Raw genomic sequence first — 26,939 nt, forward strand, 5'->3', positions numbered from 1 at the left:
TGGGGGAAAAAAAAAATAGAAACAACTCTTTGAACGCAAATTAATACGGAAAGTTTTAAAAAGCAAAAGAGGATGCCATCGGCACTCGGTGTTCCCAGGTGGTCTCCCTCCCAAGTACTGACCGAGCCCAATGCTGCTTAGCTTCGGTGATCGGACGAGAACCGGCGTATTCAGCATGGTATGGCCGATGGCGAGAATCGAAGCCTTACGTGCCTTTTTATAACACATTACACCAACAACCAGCATCTCTACCATTTCACCTGTTGTTCGGCAGGACACACGGCCGCCGCAACACATCACTCCATATCCTAGGGATCCCGCGACGTCGCACGAAGCCCTCAAGTCGCCGAACATTGCTGCGCGCACTTGGGGAACACTTTTGGAAACGAATGTGGCCTTGAGTCGTTGTGGTCACGCTGGCTAGACGTTGGGGAATGCTTCCGTTTGTCGCACATTAGCCGCAGGTGCTCCGGAAGTGCGAAATGCCTGCTTTCACGACCTTCGAGGGGCAGATAGAAAGACGAGTCAGTCACAGGTAATCCGCCGCGCCCAACGAAGGGTGGAAAATCGGCTAACTCGCCCGCTGCGCTGCGGCGAAGCATCATCTAGTGGTCCTTCCGCGCCCCCGCCACCGCCAGGGGGCAAACGAAACTTGGTGGGGGGAAAAAAAATAGAAACAACTCTTTGAACGCAAATTAATACGGAAAGTTTTAAAAAGCAAAAGAGGATGCCATCGGCACTCGGTGTTCCCAGGTGGTCTCCCTCCCAAGTACTGACCGAGCCCAATGCTGCTTAGCTTCGGTGATCGGACGAGAACCGGCGTATTCAGCATGGTATGGCCGATGGCGAGAATCGAAGCCTTACGTGCCTTTTTATAACACATTACACCAACAACCAGCATCTCTACCATTTCACCTGTTGTTCGGCAGGACACACGGCCGCCGCAACACATCACTCCATATCCTAGGGATCCCGCGACGTCGCACGAAGCCCTCAAGTCGCCGAACATTGCTGCGCGCACTTGGGGAACACTTTTGGAAACGAATGTGGCCTTGAGTCGTTGTGGTCACGCTGGCTAGACGTTGGGGAATGCTTCCGTTTGTCGCACATTAGCCGCAGGTGCTCCGGAAGTGCGAAATGCCTGCTTTCACGACCTTCGAGGGGCAGATAGAAAGACGAGTCAGTCACAGGTAATCCGCCGCGCCCAACGAAGGGTGGAAAATCGGCTAACTCGCCCGCTGCGCTGCGGCGAAGCATCATCTAGTGGTCCTTCCGCGCCCCCGCCACCGCCAGGGGGCAAACGAAACTTGGTGGGGGAAAAAAAAAATAGAAACAACTCTTTGAACGCAAATTAATACGGAAAGTTTTAAAAAGCAAAAGAGGATGCCATCGGCACTCGGTGTTCCCAGGTGGTCTCCCTCCCAAGTACTGACCGAGCCCAATGCTGCTTAGCTTCGGTGATCGGACGAGAACCGGCGTATTCAGCATGGTATGGCCGATTTTTTTTTTTTTTTTTTTTTTTGAGAAAGGAGAGGAGGTTGTCGCGGCGCAACGGCTGCGGAGCCTCGAACATGAATGGAAGACGGCGACGGGGAAGAAGGGGAAATACCTTCCTACCCCGAGAACGGCGTGTCGTGATCGCGAACTCCCAGCAACAGGCGACAGCGCGGGTGAACATCCGCCGCCCAGCCAAAAGTGAGTCGTCGTGCAGGTTTCGGGTGGTCAATGGGTGTGCGAGTGTGAACAATCTCTCCCGTGCTTGCGTCAGGAGTGTCGTCTTTTGGCGGCCCACTACGTGTGGGCACGCTTAATGTGCGTGGACTGAGCTGCAGGCGAAGACAATACCAGGTGCGGCGGCTGCTTCACGAGAGAGACTTGGACGTGATCGCCATCCAAGAGACCAAGGTAGATAGCGAAAGCGGTACAGACTGCATGGTTGCCCCGTTTCGAGCGCGTTTTAACGTTTGTGTTAGCCATGCATCTGGAAACTCTGCAGGCTGCTGCGTATTTGTTAGAATTGCGGCCGGCATTGATGTTCAGAGTGTTGTTGTAGGCGACCAAGGTAGATTTGTTGTATGTGATTTTTCTAGGGGCATTTATAGCTGTCGCGTTGTTTGTCTGTATGCCCCTACGAAGGTCAAGGAGAGGCTGGAATTTTTTCGGGACATCGAGCCCCTTATAGATTGTAACAGACATATTTTTGTTTTGGGGGATTTCAACTGTGTGTGGGAGGACGACGACCGCCTGGGTGGTGTAAAGCGTAGGGATGAGAGTGCCGACTTTCTCGCTGGATTGATAGCGCGGTTACAGTTGGCCGACGCCGCGCACCTTGCCAGGGGAGGAAAATGTAGCAGTTTTACCCACCATCAGGGGGCTAGCCAAGCGCGACTTGACAGGATTTATGTGTCGGCAGAATTAGCAGTACTCTGTAATAATTATTCCGTCGAACCGGTGTCCTTCAGTGACCATAGCCTGGTCACACTTACATTAGGGCAAAAGAAAAAGAGGAGGCTCTGCATGAAACGTGGAAATTTAATGCTCGATTACTAGAGGATGAGGGGTTTGTTGAGTCGACGAGGGAAGCTATTGTATCATTGTCATCAGACGATAGCAGGAGTAGTGAAGAGAAGTGGGAGCTTTTTAAACAGAGTGTAAAAATGAAAGCTATAGAAAGGGGCAGTGTAATTCAATGCCAAGCTCGTAAGGAGGAAAATAGTTTAAGACAGCACTTGGCGAAATTACTTAGAGTAGAAGAAGATAGGTCTGATACCTTCACAGCAGATGTTAGAGACATAAAGCATAAATTAGAACTAATAGATGAACAAAAATACAAAGGTGCAGTCATCCGGGCGAGGTCAGAGAAATTGTTAGGAGGAGAAGCGCCAACCAAACGAGCCTTATCAGACGAGAAGCTGTACGCGCGCAAAAACGAAATAACCGAAATAGAATACAAAGGCATGGTGAGAAACGACCAGGAGTCCATCCAGAAAGCTTTCGAGGAGCACTATGCTCAGCTCTTTTCTCTACATAGCCCCTCCAAAAGTGGGTTTGAGGCAGAATTCCTATCTTGTTTACCGAAACTAGAGTCTGTAGAAACAGAATCGTTGGAACTAGAAGTTAGTGTTGCAGAGATAATTAAGGCTATAGAAGACTTGAATCCAGGTAAATCGCCAGGACCTGACGGCCTCACGGCCGCTTTCTATAAGGAATTTAAATGTGAAACGGCATCCGCCTTGCAAAGAGTGTTCTCTGAAGCGTTGGAGAAGGGGGCGTTGCCAGTTTCTTTTTCTAGAGCACACACAATTTTGTTCCCCAAGTGTGAAGATGAAGTGAAACTGAAGAATGTAAATGACTATAGGCCGATAACACTCACCAATGTAGACTATAAAATATTCATGAAGGTCCTCGCAAATAGGTTGCAAACTGTAATAGGAAATATCGTAGGAGGCCACCAAACGTGTGGTATAAAAGGCAGGTCAATATTCACGAACATCCACGTTGCAAGAAGCATTTTTGAATATTGCGATAGCGAGGCTCTCAGAGTGGCTCTGTTGCAAATTGATCTCTCGAAAGCCTTTGATCGGGTCCCGCACGAAGTTCTTTTTTCTATCTTAGAGTACGTGGGGCTGGGATCAGTGCTGTGTAAGGGAGTGCGTATGGCGTATTTAAACTGTACAACGAGTCTCATAGTTAATGGCAAGCTTTCGAGGCGCATAGATGTCCGCTCGTCTGTCAGGCAGGGTTGTCCGATGTCGCCGTTGTTGTTTTCCTTGTTCTTGGAGCCCTTGTGCAGGAAAATTCTAAGTAGCGACAAGGTCAAAGGTTTTGAGGTAGAGTCGAGTGAGGTGCGCATACTAGCATATGCAGATGATGTGGCTATTTTTGCCACAAACGAAGAAAGTGTTCGCGGGGCTCTGTCCATCACACAGAGATATTGTGAAATGAGCGGAAGTGTAATAAACAGGGATAAGTGCTTGGGGGTGTGGCACGGGGTGTGGGAAGAGCCTCCCACTGTTTTCGAGAATATTCGCTGGGAGACTACACCAACTACGTACCTAGGCGTACCTTTGGACCGGTACAAAGAAAACACTAAATTTTGGAACGAAAAGGCGTCAGAGGCTCGGGCCCAGACAGAGCGGTGGGCAGGGAGAGATCTGTCAATTTTCGCCCGTGCCACGGTTTGTAACGTTTTCCTGGCGGCAAAGGTTTGGTACGTGCTACAGGCGTTGTTTTGCACGAGAGCAAATCTTCAGCTGTTCCACCGTGTGTTCGCCACATTTGTGTGGAACTCAGCGTGGGAGCGCACAGCGAGAACAAACTTGTTTCGTACGGTGGGCAGTGGAGGTGTCGGTCTGGGGCACCTATTCTTGAGACAGGTCGTTTCGCGTTTCATGTTCCTCAGGGATCAAAACGACCCATTCCTACGTACGTACATGCAGGTCATGTTGGCTGGCGAACTCCCCAACTTCGTTGTGTCATCGTGTGTGGGAATGTCGAGAGTGTCGTCGCGTTATCTGCGGGAGGTTGTGTTGTCTTTTAATTTTTTAGCATGTAGGTTTTCGTTAGAGTACTTGAGCAGTGTTAGTAGACGTGTTTTGTATAAAGACTTAGTGAGTGTTGTTTTCCCTGTTCCTTTTTATAGAAGTATGTACGCAGGCCGCCCCGGCCAGAATGTGCTAAAACGGGTAAAAAAGATGTGGTTGCCGCCGGGAGTAAAGACTTTCTTTTTTAACCTACATTCTGGCACGCTACCAGTACTAGTGTGGATGCAGGAGAAAGGTATGCTCGTGCCATGGGGCACAGACTGGAGGTTGTGCAAGAAGCCGGAGACCGTAGAGCATGTGTTTATTGACTGTTGGGACGCCGTGTTTTATTGGGACGTCCTTCAGCGCACGCTGCAGAAGGACCTCCCAATAGACGCCTACGGGATCCGGTTTCTTCCAGTTGTAAATAACGAATACCCATACGACGCGATCATGCTCTTGGGGCTGCATAGTATCTGGCGGAGCCGTATGGCTGTCAGAAACAGCGACCCAAGGGCCCGGTCTGTTCAAGAGTACTTTGTCGAAAGTGTGTCAAGAATACGTGAAGTGATGGAAAAGGAAAAAGTGGACGAGGAAGTGTTGTCATTGTTCAGTAAACTGATTAAGATGAAAGTGCACTGGTTCTCCAGGTAATACCTGGTGCTGTTAGTGTTTGTATAGTTTTATTTTGTTATGCTTTGTACGGCAATAAAGAAAAAAAAAAAAAAAAAAGCATGGTATGGCCGATGGCGAGAATCGAAGCCTTACGTGCCTTTTTATAACACATTACACCAACAACCAGCATCTCTACCATTTCACCTGTTGTTCGGCAGGACACACGGCCGCCGCAACACATCACTCCATATCCTAGGGATCCCGCGACGTCGCACGAAGCCCTCAAGTCGCCGAACATTGCTGCGCGCACTTGGGGAACACTTTTGGAAACGAATGTGGCCTTGAGTCGTTGTGGTCACGCTGGCTAGACGTTGGGGAATGCTTCCGTTTGTCGCACATTAGCCGCAGGTGCTCCGGAAGTGCGAAATGCCTGCTTTCACGACCTTCGAGGGGCAGATAGAAAGACGAGTCAGTCACAGGTAATCCGCCGCGCCCAACGAAGGGTGGAAAATCGGCTAACTCGCCCGCTGCGCTGCGGCGAAGCATCATCTAGTGGTCCTTCCGCGCCCCCGCCACCGCCAGGGGGCAAACGAAACTTGGTGGGGGAAAAAAAAAATAGAAACAACTCTTTGAACGCAAATTAATACGGAAAGTTTTAAAAAGCAAAAAAGGATGCCATCGGCACTCGGTGTTCCCAGGTGGTCTCCCTCCCAAGTACTGACCGAGCCCAATGCTGCTTAGCTTCGGTGATCGGACGAGAACCGGCGTATTCAGCATGGTATGGCCGATGGCGAGAATCGAAGCCTTACGTGCCTTTTTATAACACATTACACCAACAACCAGCATCTCTACCATTTCACCTGTTGTTCGGCAGGACACACGGCCGCCGCAACACATCACTCCATATCCTAGGGATCCCGCGACGTCGCACCAAGCCCTCAAGTCGCCGAACATTGCTGCGCGCACTTGGGGAACACTTTTGGAAACGAATGTGGCCTTGAGTCGTTGTGGTCACGCTGGCTAGACGTTGGGGAATGCTTCCGTTTGTCGCACATTAGCCGCAGGTGCTCCGGAAGTGCGAAATGCCTGCTTTCACGACCTTCGAGGGGCAGATAGAAAGACGAGTCAGTCACAGGTAATCCGCCGCGCCCAACGAAGAATGGAAAATCGGCTAACTCGCCCGCTGCGCTGCGGCGAAGCATCATCTAGTGGTCCTTCCGCGCCCCCGCCACCGCCAGGGGGCAAACGAAACTTGGTGGGGAAAAAAAAAAATAGAAACAACTCTTTGAACGCAAATTAATACGGAAAGTTTTAAAAAGCAAAAGAGGATGCCATCGGCACTCGGTGTTCCCAGGTGGTCTCCCTCCCAAGTACTGACCGAGCCCAATGCTGCTTAGCTTCGGTGATCGGACGAGAACCGGCGTATTCAGCATGGTATGGCCGATGGCGAGAATCGAAGCCTTACGTGCCTTTTTATAACACATTACACCAACAACCAGCATCTCTACCATTTCACCTGTTGTTCGGCAGGACACACGGCCGCCGCAACACATCACTCCATATCCTAGGGATCCCGCGACGTCGCACGAAGCCCTCAAGTCGCCGAACATTGCTGCGCGCACTTGGGGAACACTTTTGGAAACGAATGTGGCCTTGAGTCGTTGTGGTCACGCTGGCTAGACGTTGGGGAATGCTTCCGTTTGTCGCACATTAGCCGCAGGTGCTCCGGAAGTGCGAAATGCCTGCTTTCACGACCTTCGAGGGGCAGATAGAAAGACGAGTCAGTCACAGGTAATCCGCCGCGCCCAACGAAGGGTGGAAAATCGGCTAACTCGCCCGCTGCGCTGCGGCGAAGCATCATCTAGTGGTCCTTCCGCGCCCCCGCCACCGCCAGGGGGCAAACGAAACTTGGTGGGGGAAAAAAAATAGAAACAACTCTTTGAACGCAAATTAATACGGAAAGTTTTAAAAAGCAAAAGAGGATGCCATCGGCACTCGGTGTTCCCAGGTGGTCTCCCTCCCAAGTACTGACCGAGCCCAATGCTGCTTAGCTTCGGTGATCGGACGAGAACCGGCGTATTCAGCATGGTATGGCCGATGGCGAGAATCGAAGCCTTACGTGCCTTTTTATAACACATTACACCAACAACCAGCATCTCTACCATTTCACCTGTTGTTCGGCAGGACACACGGCCGCCGCAACACATCACTCCATATCCTAGGGATCCCGCGACGTCGCACGAAGCCCTCAAGTCGCCGAACATTGCTGCGCGCACTTGGGGAACACTTTTGGAAACGAATGTGGCCTTGAGTCGTTGTGGTCACGCTGGCTAGACGTTGGGGAATGCTTCCGTTTGTCGCACATTAGCCGCAGGTGCTCCGGAAGTGCGAAATGCCTGCTTTCACGACCTTCGAGGGGCAGATAGAAAGACGAGTCAGTCACAGGTAATCCGCCGCGCCCAACGAAGGGTGGAAAATCGGCTAACTCGCCCGCTGCGCTGCGGCGAAGCATCATCTAGTGGTCCTTCCGCGCCCCCGCCACCGCCAGGGGGCAAACGAAACTTGGTGGGGGAAAAAAAAAATAGAAACAACTCTTTGAACGGAAATTAATACGGAAAGTTTTAAAAAGCAAAAGAGGATGCCATCGGCACTCGGTGTTCCCAGGTGGTCTCCCTCCCAAGTACTGACCGAGCCCAATGCTGCTTAGCTTCGGTGATCGGACGAGAACCGGCGTATTCAGCATGGTATGGCCGATGGCGAGAATCGAAGCCTTACGTGCCTTTTTATAACACATTACACCAACAACCAGCATCTCTACCATTTCACCTGTTGTTCGGCAGGACACACGGCCGCCGCAACACATCACTCCATATCCTAGGGATCCCGCGACGTCGCACGAAGCCCTCAAGTCGCCGAACATTGCTGCGCGCACTTGGGGAACACTTTTGGAAACGAATGTGGCCTTGAGTCGTTGTGGTCACGCTGGCTAGACGTTGGGGAATGCTTCCGTTTGTCGCACATTAGCCGCAGGTGCTCCGGAAGTGCGAAATGCCTGCTTTCACGACCTTCGAGGGGCAGATAGAAAGACGAGTCAGTCACAGGTAATCCGCCGCGCCCAACGAAGGGTGGAAAATCGGCTAACTCGCCCGCTGCGCTGCGGCGAAGCATCATCTAGTGGTCCTTCCGCGCCCCCGCCACCGCCAGGGGGCAAACGAAACTTGGTGGGGGAAAAAAAATAGAAACAACTCTTTGAACGCAAATTAATACGGAAAGTTTTAAAAAGCAAAAGAGGATGCCATCGGCACTCGGTGTTCCCAGGTGGTCTCCCTCCCAAGTACTGACCGAGCCCAATGCTGCTTAGCTTCGGTGATCGGACGAGAACCGGCGTATTCAGCATGGTATGGCCGATGGCGAGAATCGAAGCCTTACGTGCCTTTTTATAACACATTACACCAACAACCAGCATCTCTACCATTTCACCTGTTGTTCGGCAGGACACACGGCCGCCGCAACACATCACTCCATATCCTAGGGATCCCGCGACGTCGCACGAAGCCCTCAAGTCGCCGAACATTGCTGCGCGCACTTGGGGAACACTTTTGGAAACGAATGTGGCCTTGAGTCGTTGTGGTCACGCTGGCTAGACGTTGGGGAATGCTTCCGTTTGTCGCACATTAGCCGCAGGTGCTCCGGAAGTGCGAAATGCCTGCTTTCACGACCTTCGAGGGGCAGATAGAAAGACGAGTCAGTCACAGGTAATCCGCCGCGCCCAACGAAGGGTGGAAAATCGGCTAACTCGCCCGCTGCGCTGCGGCGAAGCATCATCTAGTGGTCCTTCCGCGCCCCCGCCACCGCCAGGGGGCAAACGAAACTTGGTGGGGGAAAAAAAAAATAGAAACAACTCTTTGAACGCAAATTAATACGGAAAGTTTTAAAAAGCAAAAGAGGATGCCATCGGCACTCGGTGTTCCCAGGTGGTCTCCCTCCCAAGTACTGACCGAGCCCAATGCTGCTTAGCTTCGGTGATCGGACGAGAACCGGCGTATTCAGCATGGTATGGCCGATGGCGAGAATCGAAGCCTTACGTGCCTTTTTATAACACATTACACCAACAACCAGCATCTCTACCATTTCACCTCTTGTTCGGCAGGACACACGGCCGCCGCAACACATCACTCCATATCCTAGGGATCCCGCGACGTCGCACGAAGCCCTCAAGTCGCCGAACATTGCTGCGCGCACTTGGGGAACACTTTTGGAAACGAATGTGGCCTTGAGTCGTTGTGGTCACGCTGGCTAGACGTTGGGGAATGCTTCCGTTTGTCGCACATTAGCCGCAGGTGCTCCGGAAGTGCGAAATGCCTGCTTTCACGACCTTCGAGGGGCAGATAGAAAGACGAGTCAGTCACAGGTAATCCGCCGCGCCCAACGAAGGGTGGAAAATCGGCTAACTCGCCCGCTGCGCTGCGGCGAAGCATCATCTAGTGGTCCTTCCGCGCCCCCGCCACTGCCAGGGGGCAAACGAAACTTGGTGGGGGAAAAAAAAATAGAAACAACTCTTTGAACGCAAATTAATACGGAAAGTTTTAAAAAGCAAAAGAGGATGCCATCGGCACTCGGTGTTCCCAGGTGGTCTCCCTCCCAAGTACTGACCGAGCCCAATGCTGCTTAGCTTCGGTGATCGGACGAGAACCGGCGTATTCAGCATGGTATGGCCGATGGCGAGAATCGAAGCCTTACGTGCCTTTTTATAACACATTACACCAACAACCAGCATCTCTACCATTTCACCTGTTGTTCGGCAGGACACACGGCCGCCGCAACACATCACTCCATATCCTAGGGATCCCGCGACGTCGCACGAAGCCCTCAAGTCGCCGAACATTGCTGCGCGCACTTGGGGAACACTTTTGGAAACGAATGTGGCCTTGAGTCGTTGTGGTCACGCTGGCTAGACGTTGGGGAATGCTTCCGTTTGTCGCACATTAGCCGCAGGTGCTCCGGAAGTGCGAAATGCCTGCTTTCACGACCTTCGAGGGGCAGATAGAAAGACGAGTCAGTCACAGGTAATCCGCCGCGCCCAACGAAGGGTGGAAAATCGGCTAACTCGCCCGCTGCGCTGCGGCGAAGCATCATCTAGTGGTCCTTCCGCGCCCCCGCCACCGCCAGGGGGCAAACGAAACTTGGTGGGGGAAAAAAAATAGAAACAACTCTTTTAACGCAAATTAATACGGAAAGTTTTAAAAAGCAAAAGAGGATGCCATCGGCACTCGGTGTTCCCAGGTGGTCTCCCTCCCAAGTACTGACCGAGCCCAATGCTGCTTATCTTCGGTGATCGGACGAGAACCGGCGTATTCAGCATGGTATGGCCGATGGCGAGAATCGAAGCCTTACGTGCCTTTTTATAACACATTACACCAACAACCAGCATCTCTACCATTTCACCTGTTGTTCGGCAGGACACACGGCCGCCGCAACACATCACTCCATATCCTAGGGATCCCGCGACGTCGCACGAAGCCCTCAAGTCGCCGAACATTGCTGCGCGCACTTGGGGAACACTTTTGGAAACGAATGTGGCCTTGAGTCGTTGTGGTCACGCTGGCTAGACGTTGGGGAATGCTTCCGTTTGTCGCACATTAGCCGCAGGTGCTCCGGAAGTGCGAAATGCCTGCTTTCACGACCTTCGAGGGGCAGATAGAAAGACGAGTCAGTCACAGGTAATCCGCCGCGCCCAACGAAGGGTGGAAAATCGGCTAACTCGCCCGCTGCGCTGCGGCGAAGCATCATCTAGTGGTCCTTCCGCGCCCCCGCCACCGCCAGGGGGCAAACGAAACTTGGTGGGGGAAAAAAAAATAGAAACAACTCTTTGAACGCAAATTAATACGGAAAGTTTTAAAAAGCAAAAGAGGATGCCATCGGCACTCGGTGTTCCCAGGTGGTCTCCCTCCCAAGTACTGACCGAGCCCAATGCTGCTTAGCTTCGGTGATCGGACGAGAACCGGCGTATTCAGCATGGTATGGCCGATGGCGAGAATCGAAGCCTTACGTGCCTTTTTATAACACATTACACCAACAACCAGCATCTCTACCATTTCACCTGTTGTTCGGCAGGACACACGGCCGCCGCAACACATCACTCCATATCCTAGGGATCCCGCGACGTCGCACGAAGCCCTCAAGTCGCCGAACATTGCTGCGCGCACTTGGGGAACACTTTTGGAAACGAATGTGGCCTTGAGTCGTTGTGGTCACGCTGGCTAGACGTTGGGGAATGCTTCCGTTTGTCGCACATTAGCCGCAGGTGCTCCGGAAGTGCGAAATGCCTGCTTTCACGACCTTCGAGGGGCAGATAGAAAGACGAGTCAGTCACAGGTAATCCGCCGCGCCCAACGAAGGGTGGAAAATCGGCTAACTAGCCCGCTGCGCTGCGGCGAAGCATCATCTAGTGGTCCTTCCGCGCCCCCGCCACCGCCAGGGGGCAAACGAAACTTGGTGGGGGAAAAAAAATAGAAACAACTCTTTGAACGCAAATTAATACGGAAAGTTTTAAAAAGCAAAAGAGGATGCCATCGGCACTCGGTGTTCCCAGGTGGTCTCCCTCCCAAGTACTGACCGAGCCCAATGCTGCTTAGCTTCGGTGATCGGACGAGAACCGGCGTATTCAGCATGGTATGGCCGATGGCGAGAATCGAAGCCTTACGTGCCTTTTTATAACACATTACACCAACAACCAGCATCTCTACCATTTCACCTGTTGTTCGGCAGGACACACGGCCGCCGCAACACATCACTCCATATCCTAGGGATCCCGCGACGTCGCACGAAGCCCTCAAGTCGCCGAACATTGCTGCGCGCACTTGGGGAACACTTTTGGAAACGAATGTGGCCTTGAGTCGTTGTGGTCACGCTGGCTAGACGTTGGGGAATGCTTCCGTTTGTCGCACATTAGCCGCAGGTGCTCCGGAAGTGCGAAATGCCTGCTTTCACGACCTTCGAGGGGCAGATAGAAAGACGAGTCAGTCACAGGTAATCCGCCGCGCCCAACGAAGGGTGGAAAATCGGCTAACTCGCCCGCTGCGCTGCGGCGAAGCATCATCTAGTGGTCCTTCCGCGCCCCCGCCACCGCCAGGGGGCAAACGAAACTTGGTGGGGGAAAAAAAAATAGAAACAACTCTTTGAACGCAAATTAATACGGAAAGTTTTAAAAAGCAAAAGAGGATGCCATCGGCACTCGGTGTTCCCAGGTGGTCTCCCTCCCAAGTACTGACCGAGCCCAATGCTGCTTAGCTTCGGTGATCGGACGAGAACCGGCGTATTCAGCATGGTATGGCCGATTTTTTTTTTTTTTTCTTTATTGCAAAACTCAACAAGAGCACTTCAAAACAGCATTTTTCTCAGTGTAACAAACAATCACTTCACAACCACATTAAACGATATTTACATTCCAATGGACTTTCATTTCAATCAATTTGTTACATAAATCCAGAACATCATCATCATAACACATTTTTAACACTTCACGGACCTTGCACACGTTTTCAATAAAATAACCATGAACGGATCGGGCATTTACATTATGCCGTACCGCTAGCCTGCTCTGCCATATTGCGTGCAACCCCAGAAGAAAAATGAGGTCGTACGGGATTACATCTGGTTGTAACTCGAGATAGCGGATGCCTTGAGCAGTCAAAGGTAGTTCTTTCTTAATTGTTCTCTGGAGGACGTCCCAGAAGAAAACTGCGTCCCAGCAGTCCAGAAAAACATGTTCTATGGTCTCTGGTTTCTTACACAGGTAGCAGTCAGGTCCCCATGGCAGGTAAACTCCCCTCCTCTCCTGCCATGTCATGACAGGAAGAGTGTTCGTATGCAGGTTGAAAAAGAAAGACTTAATCCCACCAGGAACAGCCATTTTCTTCACTCTCTTTAGCACGTCAGGCCGGTGTCTACTCTTATACATGGAGCGATATACTGGTTCTGGAAACAGGGTTTCCACTAAATCCCGAGATAGTCTTTTACGGGTCACAGTAGAAAGATAGTCTAATGAAAAACGCACCGACAAGAAACGAAAAGCTGACACCACTTCACGCAGGTACCCGCCTCCTCTGTACGATATATAATCTACAGTGGACACAACATAATCAGGTAGTGCCGAGGCCAACAGGATTTGCAAGCATGTGCGAACAAATGGGTCCGACTGGTCCCTTAGATACAAAAATCTTGACACTACCTGCTTGACAAACAGGTGTGAAAGCCCCAGACCCCCGTCCCCAAGTCTTCTAAACAAATTACTACGGCTCGTCCGCTCAAACGAAGACTGCCAGACAAACACTGCAAATACTCGGTGGAACTTTTGTACATTGACTCTGGCACATGACAAAACCTGCATAACGTACCAGAGCCTGGCTACTAGAAACGTGTTACAGACGGTTGCCCGCGCAAAAATTGACAACTGCCTCCCTCCCCACGATAACGTGCTCGCACGCACCTCCTGAACCCTCTCCCCCCAGTAGTCTGTGTTTTCCTTATAACGGTCTAAAGGCACGCCCAAATACTTGGATGGCGTGGTGAACCACTGCATACCCCCATAAACCGACGGTGTTTCCTCCCATTCACCGTGCCACAGGCCTACACATTTGCTCAAATTGACCTTGCTACCTGTGACTTCACAAAATCTCTGTGTCAGGGACAGGGTGTTTCGAACGCTTTCTTTGTCCGCGCAAAAGAAAGCCACGTCGTCAGCGTACGCCAGAACTTTTACCTCGCACGCTTGAACGCAAAAGCCTCGGATACTGCCACTGGCAATTACCCTGGCACACAATGGCTCTAGATAAAGAGCGAAAAGCAGGGGACTCAATGGACATCCTTGTCTCACCGAGGAGTAAACACTTATCTGTTCTGTAAGTTTCCTGTTAACTATGATGTTGGTGGTACAGTTATTGTACGCCATCCTTATCCCTTTGGTGACAACGGATCCTACTTTAACATGCTCCAGAATAGAAAAGAGAACGCTATGACACACGCGGTCAAAGGCTTTCTCAAGGTCTACCTGTACCATAGCTACAGTGCGATGGTCTGCATCGCAGTACTCGAGGATACTTCGAGCCACATGAATGTTTGAAAAGATTGTTCTGCCCTTAATTCCGCATGTTTGATGCGGGCCTATTATCCCTGTTATGACACTTTGTAATCTGCTGGCCAAGACTTTCATGAGTACTTTATAATCTGTGTTGGTCAACGTAATTGGTCTGTACCCTGTAACTTTAATTAATATTTCTGGCGTTTCCCCCTTCGGAATCAAAACCGTGTGAGCCTTGGAAAAGGAAGGAGGGAGACGGCCAAGCTCAAAAGATTCCTTAAACACTCCATGAAGGAGACCCGCAACTTCCCCTTTAAACTTCTTATAAAACACTGAACTGATTCCGTCAGGTCCTGGTGATTTACCCGAGTTCAAGTTGTCGATAGCCTCTTCGATTTCGCTCAGGGTGATCTCCCTTTCCATCATTTCAGTACTTTCGCTATCCAGTTGCGGCAGTAAGTTCAAAAACTCTGTTTCGAAACCGTTTTCGGTCGGGTTCTTCAGTGCAAAAAGTTCCTGATAATATTGGGTGAAAGCTTGCGCTATTTCCGCCTCATCCCTAGTTAAAACACCTGCCCATTCTATTTCGCCAATATCTTGTTTGCGTGCATGACGCTTTTCGTCAGCTATGGCCCGCTTTGTTGGCTGCTCACCCGCCAGATATTTTTCAGCTCGTGCTCTCACTGCAGCTCCTTTATATTTATCTATATCTATCCTTTCGAGCTCCTGTTTTGTTTTATTTATATCCTCAATAAATATTCCCGGCCGCTTTGTTTCTTCTTCAATTAAAGATTTTAGGTTGCGGCGTAAGAGTGTTTCCTCCTGTATATCACTTCTTCTTATCATACTAGATCTTTCTATGGCCATAAGTTTAACTTTTTGTTTAAAGCACTCCCATGCTTCGCTTTTACTATTGCAATTTCTTCCGTAGTCGTTATCGCAGTAATTTTTTACACTACCAACAAACTCTTTATCATCAAGCAGCCTCGCGTTGATTTTCCACAAGGACCAGTTAAACTTATGACTACGCTTGATTTTTTCCCCTAGGGATACCGCTACCAAACAATGGTCGCTAAAAGACACTTCTTCAACTTTATATTCTCTACAACAAGGCACCAATTCAGCGGAGACATAAATGCGGTCTAAACGCGCATGACTCGCGCCCTGGAAGTATGTATAATGTACCGTTTTCACTTCTTCGCCTACCAATGCCACATCTTCCAGACCACTGTCTGCCACGATTTTGGCAAGCAGCTTCGCGCTGCGATCTACAGCCGCGTCCTGATTTGACCGATCTTTACGCTCGCACACACAATTAAAGTCTCCTAGTATTATTAACACTCTTTCGGTTTCAAGGTAGTTTTCTATACTTTCAAAAAAAGTGTATCGCGCAGCAGGTTTTGTCGGCGCATATAAACACACTACTCTAAACTCAATGTCTGCATAAATGAAATCACACAAAACAAATCTACCATCCTTACAGCTGACTACATTTTGAATCACTACTTCTAACGACTTCCTAATTAACAGGCAACACCCAGCCGAAAACCCAAACGAGTGGCTCACTGCAACCATGAAATTTTCCACAAATGGCTCAACCATGCTGTCAGTGTGTGCTTCGGTTTCAACTTTAGTTTCCTGAATGCCAAGAATGTCTAGCTGATTTTTATTAATTAAAGAAGACACACTGTTTCGCCTCTTTTTAGACCCCAACCCTCGGACGTTTAGCGTCCCTATTTTTAAAGGTGCTTTCAGCTTAAGATTCATTTAAAAAAAAACAGAAGTAAAATACAGACCCCCGAAACCGCGTGAAAAGGAGAGGCAAACAAACACCAAAGAACTCACGCTAGCCACCATACGCCAGAACCATTCTGTCCCCTCACTCGTTCACAGGCGACGGTCACCCGCTGCCTCCATGGTCAGGTTTTTGTTCGCGGGTCAGTGAAGTGGATCGCTGCGAGAGGCTTCCAAATTTCTTTTTCCTCCCCACCACCTTCCACTCGTTTTCCAGCCGCCGCAGCCGCTGAGCCGCGAGGGCCTCTTCCCCCGCGTCGCGGGGCCTTTTCGCAGAAGCCTGTGTGGCATCCATGGCCCCCTCCGAGCTGCTTCCTTCCTCCTCACTGTTTTCGGACTCGGCCAGAATGGCGTTCTTCTCGCTCTCTTTCGTCTCGTCCACTTCTTGGGTGGTTTCCTCCTCCTTTCTCCCGGCTTCCTCACCAACTTGCTCGGTCCCTTCTGCTGGGGCAGCCATCTTGGGAGCCGGCTCATTGTTCGCTGCCAGGGGGGCCAGCACGCCATCGCCGTCTCCGCCGCTGCCCGTGCTGCTGGTTGACACCGGCGCCGCGCTTGCCGCTCGCTCCGCTTCCTCCTGATCCATAAGATCTGGAGCGACCTCATTCCCGCGACGGTTTCCCGTCACGTTCGCGTAAGTACGAACACAATCGTGCCGCACGTGCCCGAAAACGCGGCACTTCGAGCACTGCGGCGTCGCACAGTCACGCCGAATGTGTCCCCGCATCCCGCACCGCAGGCATGTAGGGGCTCGGCCCGGCACCACACACAACACCACACCGTCTCCGTACTGGATGAGTTCCGGGAGAGAGTCCGGGACGACCCCCTCCCGCAGGGTCATTCTGACCGTGCGGGTTGTCGAGTCCGGCAGACTAAAACCGGCGACTCTCCATTCCTCCCTCTTCATCTCCTTCACCTCGCCGAACTCGCTAAGAATCCTCGCTAGTGGCTCGTCGGGGTCATCAAACGGCACCCAGTGCAATTTGACAGTCATGTCCTGCCTCGCTGGATCGATGACAGCACAATGCCGCCCCTTAACTCGTAAACTTCCGCTCATGACGAGCTTCTCCTTCGCCTCCTTCGTTCGTAACTTCACCAACCAAACGTGGCTCATTTGGAATGGCCCGATGCCACTCACCGCCTTGATGACTCCAAGCTCCTCCAGCGGTGAGCGGAAATCCTCGATCCTGTATGGCCGTCCTTCGAGGTCGCAGTGCAACACGACGCACGCCTTCATGCCTTCGTTGGAGGGAAGCGCGGGTAGGAGAAATCGGTACCCGGCCGGCGGGCCGCTCGGCGGCGAAACCGGTTCGGCGCCTCCGCTCGCCCGTACTCCTGCGGAGCTAGCCATCGCGCGACCGCTCCCTACGAGAACCGGTCGGCGAGTGTGCATGGTATGGCCGATGGCGAGAATCGAAGCCTTACGTGCCTTTTTATAACACATTACACCAACAACCAGCATCTCTACCATTTCACCTGTTGTTCGGCAGGACACACGGCCGCCGCAACACATCACTCCATATCCTAGGGATCCCGCGACGTCGCACGAAGCCCTCAAGTCGCCGAACATTGCTGCGCGCACTTGGGGAACACTTTTGGAAACGAATGTGGCCTTGAGTCGTTGTGGTCACGCTGGCTAGACGTTGGGGAATGCTTCCGTTTGTCGCACATTAGCCGCAGGTGCTCCGGAAGTGCGAAATGCCTGCTTTCACGACCTTCGAGGGGCAGATAGAAAGACGAGTCAGTCACAGGTAATCCGCCGCGCCCAACGAAGGGTGGAAAATCGGCTAACTCGCCCGCTGCGCTGCGGCGAAGCATCATCTAGTGGTCCTTCCGCGCCCCCGCCACCGCCAGGGGGCAAACGAAACTTGGTGGGGGAAAAAAAAAATAGAAACAACTCTTTGAACGCAAATTAATACGGAAAGTTTTAAAAAGCAAAAGAGGATGCCATCGGCACTCGGTGTTCCCAGGTGGTCTCCCTCCCAAGTACTGACCGAGCGCAATGCTGCTTAGCTTCGGTGATCGGACGAGAACCGGCGTATTCAGCATGGTATGGCCGATTTTTTTTTTTTTTTGGTAAAGCATGGTATGGCCGATGGCGAGAATCGAAGCCTTACGTGCCTTTTTATAACACATTACACCAACAACCAGCATCTCTACCATTTCACCTGTTGTTCGGCAGGACACACGGCCGCCGCAACACATCACTCCATATCCTAGGGATCCCGCGACGTCGCACGAAGCCCTCAAGTCGCCGAACATTGCTGCGCGCACTTGGGGAACACTTTTGGAAACGAATGTGGCCTTGAGTCGTTGTGGTCACGCTGGCTAGACGTTGGGGAATGCTTCCGTTTGTCGCACATTAGCCGCAGGTGCTCCGGAAGTGCGAAATGCCTGCTTTCACGACCTTCGAGGGGCAGATAGAAAGACGAGTCAGTCACAGGTAATCCGCCGCGCCCAACGAAGGGTGGAAAATCGGCTAACTCGCCCGCTGCGCTGCGGCGAAGCATCATCTAGTGGTCCTTCCGCGCCCCCGCCACCGCCAGGGGGCAAACGAAACTTGGTGGGGGAAAAAAAAAATAGAAACAACTCTTTGAACGCAAATTAATACGGAAAGTTTTAAAAAGCAAAAGAGGATGCCATCGGCACTCGGTGTTCCCAGGTGGTCTCCCTCCCAAGTACTGACCGAGCCCAATGCTGCTTAGCTTCGGTGATCGGACGAGAACCGGCGTATTCAGCATGGTATGGCCGATGGCGAGAATCGAAGCCTTACGTGCCTTTTTATAACACATTACACCAACAACCAGCATCTCTACCATTTCACCTGTTGTTCGGCAGGACACACGGCCGCCGCAACACATCACTCCATATCCTAGGGATCCCGCGACGTCGCACGAAGCCCTCAAGTCGCCGAACATTGCTGCGCGCACTTGGGGAACACTTTTGGAAACGAATGTGGCCTTGAGTCGTTGTGGTCACGCTGGCTAGACGTTGGGGAATGCTTCCGTTTGTCGCACATTAGCCGCAGGTGCTCCGGAAGTGCGAAATGCCTGCTTTCACGACCTTCGAGGGGCAGATAGAAAGACGAGTCAGTCACAGGTAATCCGCCGCGCCCAACGAAGGGTGGAAAATCGGCTAACTCGCCCGCTGCGCTGCGGCGAAGCATCATCTAGTGGTCCTTCCGCGCCCCCGCCACCGCCAGGGGGCAAACGAAACTTGGTGGGGGAAAAAAAAATAGAAACAACTCTTTGAACGCAAATTAATACGGAAAGTTTTAAAAAGCAAAAGAGGATGCCATCGGCACTCGGTGTTCCCAGGTGGTCTCCCTCCCAAGTACTGACCGAGCCCAATGCTGCTTAGCTTCGGTGATCGGACGAGAACCGGCGTATTCAGCATGGTATGGCCGATGGCGAGAATCGAAGCCTTACGTGCCTTTTTATAACACATTACACCAACAACCAGCATCTCTACCATTTCACCTGTTGTTCGGCAGGACACACGGCCGCCGCAACACATCACTCCATATCCTAGGGATCCCGCGACGTCGCACGAAGCCCTCAAGTCGCCGAACATTGCTGCGCGCACTTGGGGAACACTTTTGGAAACGAATGTGGCCTTGAGTCGTTGTGGTCACGCTGGCTAGACGTTGGGGAATGCTTCCGTTTGTCGCACATTAGCCGCAGGTGCTCCGGAAGTGCGAAATGCCTGCTTTCACGACCTTCGAGGGGCAGATAGAAAGACGAGTCAGTCACAGGTAATCCGCCGCGCCCAACGAAGGGTGGAAAATCGGCTAACTCGCCCGCTGCGCTGCGGCGAAGCATCATCTAGTGGTCCTTCCGCGCCCCCGCCACCGCCAGGGGGCAAACGAAACTTGGTGGGGGAAAAAAAAATAGAAACAACTCTTTGAACGCAAATTAATACGGAAAGTTTTAAAAAGCAAAAGAGGATGCCATCGGCACTCGGTGTTCCCAGGTGGTCTCCCTCCCAAGTACTGACCGAGCCCAATGCTGCTTAGCTTCGGTGATCGGACGAGAACCGGCGTATTCAGCATGGTATGGCCGATGGCGAGAATCGAAGCCTTACGTGCCTTTTTATAACACATTACACCAACAACCAGCATCTCTACCATTTCACCTGTTGTTCGGCAGGACACACGGCCGCCGCAACACATCACTCCATATCCTAGGGATCCCGCGACGTCGCACGAAGCCCTCAAGTCGCCGAACATTGCTGCGCGCACTTGGGGAACACTTTTGGAAACGAATGTGGCCTTGAGTCGTTGTGGTCACGCTGGCTAGACGTTGGGGAATGCTTCCGTTTGTCGCACATTAGCCGCAGGTGCTCCGGAAGTGCGAAATGCCTGCTTTCACGACCTTCGAGGGGCAGATAGAAAGACGAGTCAGTCACAGGTAATCCGCCGCGCCCAACGAAGGGTGGAAAATCGGCTAACTCGCCCGCTGCGCTGCGGCGAAGCATCATCTAGTGGTCCTTCCGCGCCCCCGCCACCGACAGGGGGCAAACGAAACTTGGTGGGGGAAAAAAAATAGAAACAACTCTTTGAACGCAAATTAATACCGAAAGTTTTAAAAAGCAAAAGAGGATGCCATCGGCACTCGGTGTTCCCAGGTGGTCTCCCTCCCAAGTACTGACCGAGCCCAATGCTGCTTAGCTTCGGTGATCGGACGAGAACCGGCGTATTCAGCATGGTATGGCCGATGGCGAGAATCGAAGCCTTACGTGCCTTTTTATAACACATTACACCAACAACCAGCATCTCTACCATTTCACCTGTTGTTCGGCAGGACACACGGCCGCCGCAACACATCACTCCATATCCTAGGGATCCCGCGACGTCGCACGAAGCCCTCAAGTCGCCGAACATTGCTGCGCGCACTTGGGGAACACTTTTGGAAACGAATGTGGCCTTGAGTCGTTGTGGTCACGCTGGCTAGACGTTGGGGAATGCTTCCGTTTGTCGCACATTAGCCGCAGGTGCTCCGGAAGTGCGAAATGCCTGCTTTCACGACCTTCGAGGGGCAGATAGAAAGACGAGTCAGTCACAGGTAATCCGCCGCGCCCAACGAAGGGTGGAAAATCGGCTAACTCGCCCGCTGCGCTGCGGCGAAGCATCATCTAGTGGTCCTTCCGCGCCCCCGCCACCGCCAGGGGGCAAACGAAACTTGGTGGGGGAAAAAAAAAATAGAAACAACTCTTTGAACGCAAATTAATACGGAAAGTTTTAAAAAGCAAAAGAGGATGCCATCGGCACTCGGTGTTCCCAGGTGGTCTCCCTCCCAAGTACTGACCGAGCCCAATGCTGCTTAGCTTCGGTGATCGGACGAGAACCGGCGTATTCAGCATGGTATGGCCGATGGCGAGAATCGAAGCCTTACGTGCCTTTTTATAACACATTACACCAACAACCAGCATCTCTACCATTTCACCTGTTGTTCGGCAGGACACACGGCCGCCGCAACACATCACTCCATATCCTAGGGATCCCGCGACGTCGCACGAAGCCCTCAAGTCGCCGAACATTGCTGCGCGCACTTGGGGAACACTTTTGGAAACGAATGTGGCCTTGAGTCGTTGTGGTCACGCTGGCTAGACGTTGGGGAATGCTTCCGTTTGTCGCACATTAGCCGCAGGTGCTCCGGAAGTGCGAAATGCCTGCTTTCACGACCTTCGAGGGGCAGATAGAAAGACGAGTCAGTCACAGGTAATCCGCCGCGCCCAACGAAGGGTGGAAAATCGGCTAACTAGCTCGCTGCGCTGCGGCGAAGCATCATCTAGTGGTCCTTCCGCGCCCCCGCCACCGCCAGGGGGCAAACGAAACTTGGTGGGGGAAAAAAAAAATAGAAACAACTCTTTGAACGCAAATTAATACGGAAAGTTTTAAAAAGCAAAAGAGGATGCCATCGGCACTCGGTGTTCCCAGGTGGTCTCCCTCCCAAGTACTGACCGAGCCCAATGCTGCTTAGCTTCGGTGATCGGACGAGAACCGGCGTATTCAGCATGGTATGGCCGATGGCGAGAATCGAAGCCTTACGTGCCTTTTTATAACACATTACACCAACAACCAGCATCTCTACCATTTCACCTGTTGTTCGGCAGGACACACGGCCGCCGCAACACATCACTCCATATCCTAGGGATCCCGCGACGTCGCACGAAGCCCTCAAGTCGCCGAACATTGCTGCGCGCACTTGGGGAACACTTTTGGAAACGAATGTGGCCTTGAGTCGTTGTGGTCACGCTGGCTAGACGTTGGGGAATGCTTCCGTTTGTCGCACATTAGCCGCAGGTGCTCCGGAAGTGCGAAATGCCTGCTTTCACGACCTTCGAGGGGCAGATAGAAAGACGAGTCAGTCACAGGTAATCCGCCGCGCCCAACGAAGGGTGGAAAATCGGCTAACTCGCCCGCTGCGCTGCGGCGAAGCATCATCTAGTGGTCCTTCCGCGCCCCCGCCACCGCCAGGGGGCAAACGAAACTTGGTGGGGGAAAAAAATAGAAACAACTCTTTGAACGCAAATTAATACGGAAAGTTTTAAAAAGCAAAAGAGGATGCCATCGGCACTCGGTGTTCCCACGTGGTCTCCCTCCCAAGTACTGACCGAGCCCAATGCTGCTTAGCTTCGGTGATCGGACGAGAACCGGCGTATTCAGCATGGTATGGCCGATGGCGAGAATCGAAGCCTTACGTGCCTTTTTATAACACATTACACCAACAACCAGCATCTCTACCATTTCACCTGTTGTTCGGCAGGACACACGGCCGCCGCAACACATCACTCCATATCCTAGGGATCCCGCGACGTCGCACGAAGCCCTCAAGTCGCCGAACATTGCTGCGCGCACTTGGGGAACACTTTTGGAAACGAATGTGGCTTTGAGTCGTTGTGGTCACGCTGGCTAGACGTTGGGGAATGCTTCCGTTTGTCGCACATTAGCCGCAGGTGCTCCGGAAGTGCGAAATGCCTGCTTTCACGACCTTCGAGGGGCAGATAGAAAGACGAGTCAGTCACAGGTAATCCGCCGCGCCGAACGAAGGGTGGAAAATCGGCTAACTCGCCCGCTGCGCTGCGGCGAAGCATCATCTAGTGGTCCTTCCGCGCCCCCGCCACCGCCAGGGGGCAAACGAAACTTGGTGGGGGAAAAAAAATAGAAACAACTCTTTGAACGCAAATTAATACGGAAAGTTTTAAAAAGCAAAAGAGGATGCCATCGGCACTCGGTGTTCCCAGGTGGTCTCCCTCCCAAGTACTGACCGAGCCCAATGCTGCTTAGCTTCGGTGATCGGACGAGAACCGGCGTATTCAGCATGGTATGGCCGATGGCGAGAATCGAAGCCTTACGTGCCTTTTTATAACACATTACACCAACAACCAGCATCTCTACCATTTCACCTGTTGTTCGGCAGGACACACGGCCGCCGCAACACATCACTCCATATCCTAGGGATCCCGCGACGTCGCACGAAGCCCTCAAGTCGCCGAACATTGCTGCGCGCACTTGGGGAACACTTTTGGAAACGAATGTGGCCTTGAGTCGTTGTGGTCACGCTGGCTAGACGTTGGGGAATGCTTCCGTTTGTCGCACATTAGCCGCAGGTGCTCCGGAAGTGCGAAATGCCTGCTTTCACGACCTTCGAGGGGCAGATAGAAAGACGAGTCAGTCACAGGTAATCCGCCGCGCCCAACGAAGGGTGGAAAATCGGCTAACTCGCCCGCTGCGCTGCGGCGAAGCATCATCTAGTGGTCCTTCCGCGCCCCCGCCACCGCCAGGGGGCAAACGAAACTTGGTGGGGAAAAAAAAAATAGAAACAACTCTTTGAACGCAAATTAATACGGAAAGTTTTAAAAAGCAAAAGAGGATGCCATCGGCACTCGGTGTTCCCAGGTGGTCTCCCTCCCAAGTACTGACCGAGCCCAATGCTGCTTAGCTTCGGTGATCGGACGAGAACCGGCGTATTCAGCATGGTATGGCCGATGGCGAGAATCGAAGCCTTACGTGCCTTTTTATAACACATTACACCAACAACCAGCATCTCTACCATTTCACCTGTTGTTCGGCAGGACACACGGCCGCCGCAACACATCACTCCATATCCTAGGGATCCCGCGACGTCGCACGAAGCCCTCAAGTCGCCGAACATTGCTGCGCGCACTTGGGGAACACTTTTGGAAACGAATGTGGCCTTGAGTCGTTGTGGTCACGCTGGCTAGACGTTGGGGAATGCTTCCGTTTGTCGCACATTAGCCGCAGGTGCTCCGGAAGTGCGAAATGCCTGCTTTCACGACCTTCGAGGGGCAGATAGAAAGACGAGTCAGTCACAGGTAATCCGCCGCGCCCAACGAAGGGTGGAAAATCGGCTAACTCGCCCGCTGCGCTGCGGCGAAGCATCATCTAGTGGTCCTTCCGCGCCCCGGCCACCGCCAGGGGGCAAACGAAACTTGGTGGGGGAAAAAAAAAATAGAAACAACTCTTTGAACGCAAATTAATACGGAAAGTTTTAAAAAGCAAAAGAGGATGCCATCGGCACTCGGTGTTCCCAGGTGGTCTCCTCCCAAGTACTGACCGAGCCCAATGCTGCTTAGCTTCGGTGATCGGACGAGAACCGGCGTATTCAGCATGGTATGGCCGATGGCGAGAATCGAAGCCTTACGTGCCTTTTTATAACACATTACACCAACAACCAGCATCTCTACCATTTCACCTGTTGTTCGGCAGGACACACGGCCGCCGCAACACATCACTCCATACCCTAGGGATCCCGCGACGTCGCACGAAGCCCTCAAGTCGCCGAACATTGCTGCGCGCACTTGGGGAACACTTTTGGAAACGAATGTGGCCTTGAGTCGTTGTGGTCACGCTGGCTAGACGTTGGGGAATGCTTCCGTTTGTCGCACATTAGCCGCAGGTGCTCCGGAAGTGCGAAATGCCTGCTTTCACGACCTTCGAGGGGCAGATAGAAAGACGAGTCAGTCACAGGTAATCCGCCGCGCCCAACGAAGGGTGGAAAATCGGCTAACTCGCCCGCTGCGCTGCGGCGAAGCATCATCTAGTGGTCCTTCCGCGCCCCCGCCACCGCCAGGGGGCAAACGAAACTTGGTGGGGGAAAAAAAAATAGAAACAACTCTTTGAACGCAAATTAATACGGAAAGTTTTAAAAAGCAAAAGAGGATGCCATCGGCACTCGGTGTTCCCAGGTGGTCTCCCTCCCAAGTACTGACCGAGCCCAATGCTGCTTAGCTTCGGTGATCGGACGAGAACCGGCGTATTCAGCATGGTATGGCCGATGGCGAGAATCGAAGCCTTACGTGCCTTTTTATAACACATTACACCAACAACCAGCATCTCTACCATTTCACCTGTTGTTCGGCAGGACACACGGCCGCCGCAACACATCACTCCATATCCTAGGGATCCCGCGACGTCGCACGAAGCCCTCAAGTCGCCGAACATTGCTGCGCGCACTTGGGGAACACTTTTGGAAACGAATGTGGCCTTGAGTCGTTGTGGTCACGCTGGCTAGACGTTGGGGAATGCTTCCGTTTGTCGCACATTAGCCGCAGGTGCTCCGGAAGTGCGAAATGCCTGCTTTCACGACCTTCGAGGGGCAGATAGAAAGACGAGTCAGTCACAGGTAATCCGCCGCGCCCAACGAAGGGTGGAAAATCGGCTAACTCGCCCGCTGCGCTGCGGCGAAGCATCATCTAGTGGTCCTTCCGCGCCCCCGCCACCGCCAGGGGGCAAACGAAACTTGGTGGGGGAAAAAAAATAGAAACAACTCTTTGAACGCAAATTAATACGGAAAGTTTTAAAAAGCAAAAGAGGATGCCATCGGCACTCGGTGTTCCCAGGTGGTCTCCCTCCCAAGTACTGACCGAGCCCAATGCTGCTTAGCTTCGGTGATCGGACGAGAACCGGCGTATTCAGCATGGTATGGCCGATGGCGAGAATCGAAGCCTTACGTGCCTTTTTATAACACATTACACCAACAACCAGCATCTCTACCATTTCACCTGTTGTTCGGCAGGACACACGGCCGCCGCAACACATCACTCCATATCCTAGGGATCCCGCGACGTCGCACGAAGCCCTCAAGTCGCCGAACATTGCTGCGCGCACTTGGGGAACACTTTTGGAAACGAATGTGGCCTTGAGTCGTTGTGGTCACGCTGGCTAGACGTTGGGGAATGCTTCCGTTTGTCGCACATTAGCCGCAGGTGCTCCGGAAGTGCGAAATGCCTGCTTTCACGACCTTCGAGGGGCAGATAGAAAGACGAGTCAGTCACAGGTAATCCGCCGCGCCCAACGAAGGGTGGAAAATCGGCTAACTCGCCCGCTGCGCTGCGGCGAAGCATCATCTAGTGGTCCTTCCGCGCCCCCGCCACCGCCAGGGGGCAAACGAAACTTGGTGGGGGAAAAAAAAAATAGAAACAACTCTTTGAACGCAAATTAATACGGAAAGTTTTAAAAAGCAAAAGAGGATGCCATCGGCACTCGGTGTTCCCAGGTGGTCTCCCTCCCAAGTACTGACCGAGCCCAATGCTGCTTAGCTTCGGTGATCGGACGAGAACCGGCGTATTCAGCATGGTATGGCCGATGGCGAGAATCGAAGCCTTACGTGCCTTTTTATAACACATTACACCAACAACCAGCATCTCTACCATTTCACCTGTTGTTCGGCAGGACACACGGCCGCCGCAACACATCACTCCATATCCTAGGGATCCCGCGACGTCGCACGAAGCCCTCAAGTCGCCGAACATTGCTGCGCGCACTTGGGGAACACTTTTGGAAACGAATGTGGCCTTGAGTCGTTGTGGTCACGCTGGCTAGACGTTGGGGAATGCTTCCGTTTGTCGCACATTAGCCGCAGGTGCTCCGGAAGTGCGAAATGCCTGCTTTCACGACCTTCGAGGGG

General features: G+C 52.4%; 25 non-coding genes and 3 pseudogenes across 25 annotated transcripts; all 28 read right to left on the bottom strand.

Moving 5' to 3' along the window:
• Positions 1–73: 73 nt before the first annotated feature.
• On the bottom strand, positions 74–192 carry LOC144151054 (5S ribosomal RNA). Its single transcript, XR_013318662.1, has one exon. It is a non-coding gene; the product is annotated as a 5S ribosomal RNA (ribosomal RNA).
• A 536-nt stretch (positions 193–728) lies between these two features.
• On the bottom strand, positions 729–847 carry LOC144151055 (5S ribosomal RNA). The gene has a single exon (XR_013318663.1). It is a non-coding gene; the product is annotated as a 5S ribosomal RNA (ribosomal RNA).
• Positions 848–1,384: 537 nt separating this feature from the next.
• On the bottom strand, positions 1,385–1,503 carry LOC144151239 (5S ribosomal RNA; annotated as a pseudogene).
• A 4,308-nt stretch (positions 1,504–5,811) lies between these two features.
• On the bottom strand, positions 5,812–5,930 carry LOC144151056 (5S ribosomal RNA). The gene has a single exon (XR_013318664.1). It is a non-coding gene; the product is annotated as a 5S ribosomal RNA (ribosomal RNA).
• A 537-nt stretch (positions 5,931–6,467) lies between these two features.
• On the bottom strand, positions 6,468–6,586 carry LOC144151058 (5S ribosomal RNA). The gene has a single exon (XR_013318665.1). It is a non-coding gene; the product is annotated as a 5S ribosomal RNA (ribosomal RNA).
• Positions 6,587–7,121: 535 nt separating this feature from the next.
• On the bottom strand, positions 7,122–7,240 carry LOC144151060 (5S ribosomal RNA). Its single transcript, XR_013318667.1, has one exon. It is a non-coding gene; the product is annotated as a 5S ribosomal RNA (ribosomal RNA).
• A 537-nt stretch (positions 7,241–7,777) lies between these two features.
• LOC144151061 (5S ribosomal RNA) lies at positions 7,778–7,896 on the bottom strand. The gene has a single exon (XR_013318668.1). It is a non-coding gene; the product is annotated as a 5S ribosomal RNA (ribosomal RNA).
• Positions 7,897–8,431: 535 nt separating this feature from the next.
• LOC144151062 (5S ribosomal RNA) lies at positions 8,432–8,550 on the bottom strand. The gene has a single exon (XR_013318669.1). It is a non-coding gene; the product is annotated as a 5S ribosomal RNA (ribosomal RNA).
• Positions 8,551–9,087: 537 nt separating this feature from the next.
• On the bottom strand, positions 9,088–9,206 carry LOC144151063 (5S ribosomal RNA). Its single transcript, XR_013318670.1, has one exon. It is a non-coding gene; the product is annotated as a 5S ribosomal RNA (ribosomal RNA).
• A 536-nt stretch (positions 9,207–9,742) lies between these two features.
• Positions 9,743–9,861, bottom strand: LOC144151064 (5S ribosomal RNA). The gene has a single exon (XR_013318671.1). It is a non-coding gene; the product is annotated as a 5S ribosomal RNA (ribosomal RNA).
• Positions 9,862–10,396: 535 nt separating this feature from the next.
• LOC144151190 (5S ribosomal RNA) lies at positions 10,397–10,515 on the bottom strand. Its single transcript, XR_013318792.1, has one exon. It is a non-coding gene; the product is annotated as a 5S ribosomal RNA (ribosomal RNA).
• Positions 10,516–11,051: 536 nt separating this feature from the next.
• Positions 11,052–11,170, bottom strand: LOC144151065 (5S ribosomal RNA). The gene has a single exon (XR_013318672.1). It is a non-coding gene; the product is annotated as a 5S ribosomal RNA (ribosomal RNA).
• Positions 11,171–11,705: 535 nt separating this feature from the next.
• Positions 11,706–11,824, bottom strand: LOC144151066 (5S ribosomal RNA). Its single transcript, XR_013318673.1, has one exon. It is a non-coding gene; the product is annotated as a 5S ribosomal RNA (ribosomal RNA).
• A 536-nt stretch (positions 11,825–12,360) lies between these two features.
• Positions 12,361–12,479, bottom strand: LOC144151240 (5S ribosomal RNA; annotated as a pseudogene).
• A 5,474-nt stretch (positions 12,480–17,953) lies between these two features.
• Positions 17,954–18,072, bottom strand: LOC144151275 (5S ribosomal RNA; annotated as a pseudogene).
• A 573-nt stretch (positions 18,073–18,645) lies between these two features.
• Positions 18,646–18,764, bottom strand: LOC144151067 (5S ribosomal RNA). Its single transcript, XR_013318674.1, has one exon. It is a non-coding gene; the product is annotated as a 5S ribosomal RNA (ribosomal RNA).
• Positions 18,765–19,300: 536 nt separating this feature from the next.
• Positions 19,301–19,419, bottom strand: LOC144151068 (5S ribosomal RNA). The gene has a single exon (XR_013318675.1). It is a non-coding gene; the product is annotated as a 5S ribosomal RNA (ribosomal RNA).
• A 536-nt stretch (positions 19,420–19,955) lies between these two features.
• On the bottom strand, positions 19,956–20,074 carry LOC144151069 (5S ribosomal RNA). The gene has a single exon (XR_013318676.1). It is a non-coding gene; the product is annotated as a 5S ribosomal RNA (ribosomal RNA).
• A 535-nt stretch (positions 20,075–20,609) lies between these two features.
• Positions 20,610–20,728, bottom strand: LOC144151071 (5S ribosomal RNA). Its single transcript, XR_013318678.1, has one exon. It is a non-coding gene; the product is annotated as a 5S ribosomal RNA (ribosomal RNA).
• Positions 20,729–21,265: 537 nt separating this feature from the next.
• On the bottom strand, positions 21,266–21,384 carry LOC144151072 (5S ribosomal RNA). The gene has a single exon (XR_013318679.1). It is a non-coding gene; the product is annotated as a 5S ribosomal RNA (ribosomal RNA).
• Positions 21,385–21,921: 537 nt separating this feature from the next.
• On the bottom strand, positions 21,922–22,040 carry LOC144151074 (5S ribosomal RNA). The gene has a single exon (XR_013318680.1). It is a non-coding gene; the product is annotated as a 5S ribosomal RNA (ribosomal RNA).
• A 534-nt stretch (positions 22,041–22,574) lies between these two features.
• On the bottom strand, positions 22,575–22,693 carry LOC144151188 (5S ribosomal RNA). The gene has a single exon (XR_013318790.1). It is a non-coding gene; the product is annotated as a 5S ribosomal RNA (ribosomal RNA).
• A 535-nt stretch (positions 22,694–23,228) lies between these two features.
• Positions 23,229–23,347, bottom strand: LOC144151075 (5S ribosomal RNA). Its single transcript, XR_013318681.1, has one exon. It is a non-coding gene; the product is annotated as a 5S ribosomal RNA (ribosomal RNA).
• Positions 23,348–23,883: 536 nt separating this feature from the next.
• On the bottom strand, positions 23,884–24,002 carry LOC144151076 (5S ribosomal RNA). Its single transcript, XR_013318682.1, has one exon. It is a non-coding gene; the product is annotated as a 5S ribosomal RNA (ribosomal RNA).
• A 537-nt stretch (positions 24,003–24,539) lies between these two features.
• Positions 24,540–24,657, bottom strand: LOC144151208 (5S ribosomal RNA). The gene has a single exon (XR_013318809.1). It is a non-coding gene; the product is annotated as a 5S ribosomal RNA (ribosomal RNA).
• Positions 24,658–25,193: 536 nt separating this feature from the next.
• LOC144151077 (5S ribosomal RNA) lies at positions 25,194–25,312 on the bottom strand. The gene has a single exon (XR_013318683.1). It is a non-coding gene; the product is annotated as a 5S ribosomal RNA (ribosomal RNA).
• A 535-nt stretch (positions 25,313–25,847) lies between these two features.
• LOC144151078 (5S ribosomal RNA) lies at positions 25,848–25,966 on the bottom strand. Its single transcript, XR_013318684.1, has one exon. It is a non-coding gene; the product is annotated as a 5S ribosomal RNA (ribosomal RNA).
• Positions 25,967–26,503: 537 nt separating this feature from the next.
• LOC144151079 (5S ribosomal RNA) lies at positions 26,504–26,622 on the bottom strand. The gene has a single exon (XR_013318685.1). It is a non-coding gene; the product is annotated as a 5S ribosomal RNA (ribosomal RNA).
• Positions 26,623–26,939: the final 317 nt, after the last annotated feature.

The sequence above is a fragment of the Haemaphysalis longicornis genome, unplaced genomic scaffold (assembly GCF_048455015.1).
Source record: "Haemaphysalis longicornis isolate Haplotype H1 unplaced genomic scaffold, Haemaphysalis longicornis Haplotype H1 scaffold_88, whole genome shotgun sequence".
NCBI lineage: Eukaryota > Metazoa > Arthropoda > Arachnida > Ixodida > Ixodidae > Haemaphysalis > Haemaphysalis longicornis.